Raw genomic sequence first — 3,145 nt, forward strand, 5'->3', positions numbered from 1 at the left:
AAACATCACTAAAAGAAAAAGTTTTCTTTGTAAACAAAGGATTCACTATTTCATTATTCATTGAAAAGAGAAAAAGCTACAGCCCCTAAACACTCTCACGCTAGATTTGGTTTTTGCCAAACATCATTACTCTCCTTTTTCTGTGTTTCTTAAGGCTAAATAGGGATCTAGCAAATCCTTCCTTAGTTCGTTGCGATTGTCTTCGAGTGGACTACGTCGGTTCGACAGTACACTTGGGTCGGTAGCAAAATACATTCAGAGACAAATTTGGAGGAGCCTCCAAACATGCGTATGATTTCTTAAACTCTAGATTAATTTTCTATAGATTCTTACTTGGTATAAACTGTAAAATTGTACCCTGATCTTGGTTCTATGGAACGATCCTTGTTATTATTGTTTTTGTTTTCCGCTGCCTCAATGGATCGTTTCCTAACAGTTGTATCAGAGCCTAGGGTACCAGATTTTACAGTTTTATGTGGATGGTTGATTACATGTATTTGATTGATAATATGTTGCCTTAAAGAATCTGCGTAAAATCTGCCTTAAAAGCATGTTTTAAGAAATCAATTAATCAATTAATTTTAATTTGTTGATGATCTACAAGTTTGGTATATTGGGTGATGGAATTTTGTTGAAATCAGTGTGTATGATTGATTGCAAAATCCGTTTGGTGTGTTTTTGGTTACTGTATGAACTGATCTGGAGCTACAGATCAGTGCACGCTTGCCGTGAAGATATAACCCATCGCCGGGGCGTGCGTGTTTGGCGTTCACGCTAATTACGAAATCAGCGCTCGCTGCGGCGATATAAACCATCGTCGCAGCAATCGTCCTTAGGACTAGCGCTGTACGAAAGTAGCGCTCGCCGCGGCGATTGCACGTAGATCATGAACATCAAGTTAACCAGCACACGCTACAGCGATCTAACACATCGCCACAGCGAGTGCACTTCCGAGTACGCAGGGGCCAGATTGTAAAGTTTCAAAACTTTTAGACCAAATTACAGATCTTCAAATTGTCAAGGGATAATTTAATTAACCCACCAATTTCAAAAATTGATTGTTTTTGAAATGTATGCTATGTACTTGTTTGTATATTGCATTGTGCCCGGTACATGAGCCTTAGACCTATGGTGAATTGTAATACCCAAGATGTCAAAGGTATGTTCCTAACTCAAAATAGTCCTTTAGATGTTAATTTTATGTTGAAAAGCATAAAACATAACTAAGGGCAAAATAGTCGATTCATTTGGAATAGTATGAATCAATTATCCATAGAAAGGCATTAGGGGCGAAATGGTCATTTTGCCTATGGATAAGCATTGAAAAAGTCAAGGATGAGTAGGCTTCATTGCATTTAATGGCATTAATTAAGTAATAATTATGTCTAGTGTGAAATGACAAAAATGCCATTATATGAAGAATTAAGGACTTATGAGTTATACAATTAAAATAATTGGGCCAATAGCATAATTTTGGAAAATAAATGAAATATTTTCCTATAAATGAGACGAAATTCGTTCAAGCCAAGGGAGAATTTTGTAAACAGTACTCTTTGTGTATAAAAGACATATGAATTATAATAAAAAGAAAACTTTGGGCCCAATTTTCTATTGAAATCGTGCATGCATTTTATTAGTTTTCAGCAGTTGTTACAGTTAGAGAACGAGTTTCAATAGCATTTACCTTTAGGGCAACTCCTAATTGCTTTTGGATGGTTGAAAGTTGAGCAGCCAAAGCGGTGTAGCCATCAACTTCGTGCACTCCCGTTGCTTTCCTTGTTGAATTTCTCTCTAGAGGCCTTCTATAGTTATTGCTTGCCATCACTTTAATCAGATTATAGGCTTTCTCTGGTGTTTTGTTATTCAAGACTCCCCTACTTGCAGCATCTACCATGGCTTGTGTATTTGCATCAACCCATTGTAAAATGTTTGCACTTGAGACCATATTGGTAACCCATGGTGAGGACACCTCCGTAAGAGATCCTTATATCTCTCCCAAGCTTCATAAAGCGACTCCATATCTTGTTGGAAAAAAATTATGATGTCACTCCTCATCTTGGCTAACTTGATTGGCAAAAAATATTTCGCAAGGAACATTTGAACTAACTCATTCCAAGTAGTGATGCTTCCAGGTGGTAGAGAAATTAACCAAGCCTTACCTTTATCCTAAAGAGAGAATGGGAAAAGCCTTAACCTAATTGCATCATCAAATACCCCATATTGTCGAAATGTATCACATAGTTCTAGAAAATTTGTGATATGCAAATTAGGATCATCGCTAAACAACACTGTGAATTGAATTGAATGTTGTATCATCTGAATAATGTCTGGTTGTAAACCCCGCGTTATTATTCCGATGCCCTAAGGTATGAAATTTACCTTTCAAGTAATTTTCTTTTTTTTGAATGGAAGGGTAAAATGGTCAATTTACATGTATTTCGAGACATGGCCATTATAAAGTGTAAGGGATGATGTCATTGAAGAGAAATGAGGGTAGAATGGTCATAAAGTTGATTGATATGGTTAAATGGCGTAAACGGTAACCAAGGGTATAATGGTCTTTTCATACGAATCCATATGTAATAAGTATCCATAAAAGTGCACCAAGGGTAAGTTATCCATTTACCTAATGGGATTTCTTAATTTTTAAGTGCTTTAAAGAAGTCAAATGGCATTAAATGAGTGCTAATCTTTATGTTGTGGTAGAAATGACCAAAACGCCCTTATATGAAAAATTTATGCCAAATGACCCTTATATCTAGCTTTTATTGACCAATCACATTAGGGCAACAAGGGAATAAATATTTACAAGGTTTAAAGAGAGAGTAGTCGGCCTTGTGCACCCCAAACATATCATCTTCTTCTTCATCTCTCAAATCCACCATAAAAGCCACTAATCCAAACATTTTATTCTCAAATTTTCATAGGATTTCAAGTTGATTTTCAAAGGAGATCACCATCCACACTTAAAGACCTTCAATTTCAGGGTTTAAGGTGAGTTTCAAAACCCTAGTTTTTCTGATCTTTTAGTTAAAAGAGAAATTCATAAGTGGTTATGTGTGTAAGGTAGAAAGGGGGAACCTTTGGAGCTAAGGAGGAGTGTCCTTGTGCTTTGAATACTAAGGTAAGGAAAAAATCTCCCTTA

General features: G+C 36.2%; 1 non-coding gene across 1 annotated transcript; it reads left to right on the forward strand.

Annotated features, from left to right (window-relative positions):
- Window positions 1-1,951: 1,951 nt before the first annotated feature.
- LOC116138315 lies at window positions 1,952-2,058 on the forward strand. Its single transcript, XR_004129278.1, has one exon. It is a non-coding gene; the product is annotated as a small nucleolar RNA R71 (small nucleolar RNA).
- Window positions 2,059-3,145: the final 1,087 nt, after the last annotated feature.

The sequence above is a fragment of the Pistacia vera genome, unplaced genomic scaffold (genome assembly GCF_008641045.1).
Source record: "Pistacia vera cultivar Batoury unplaced genomic scaffold, PisVer_v2 Contig34, whole genome shotgun sequence".
NCBI lineage: Eukaryota > Viridiplantae > Streptophyta > Magnoliopsida > Sapindales > Anacardiaceae > Pistacia > Pistacia vera.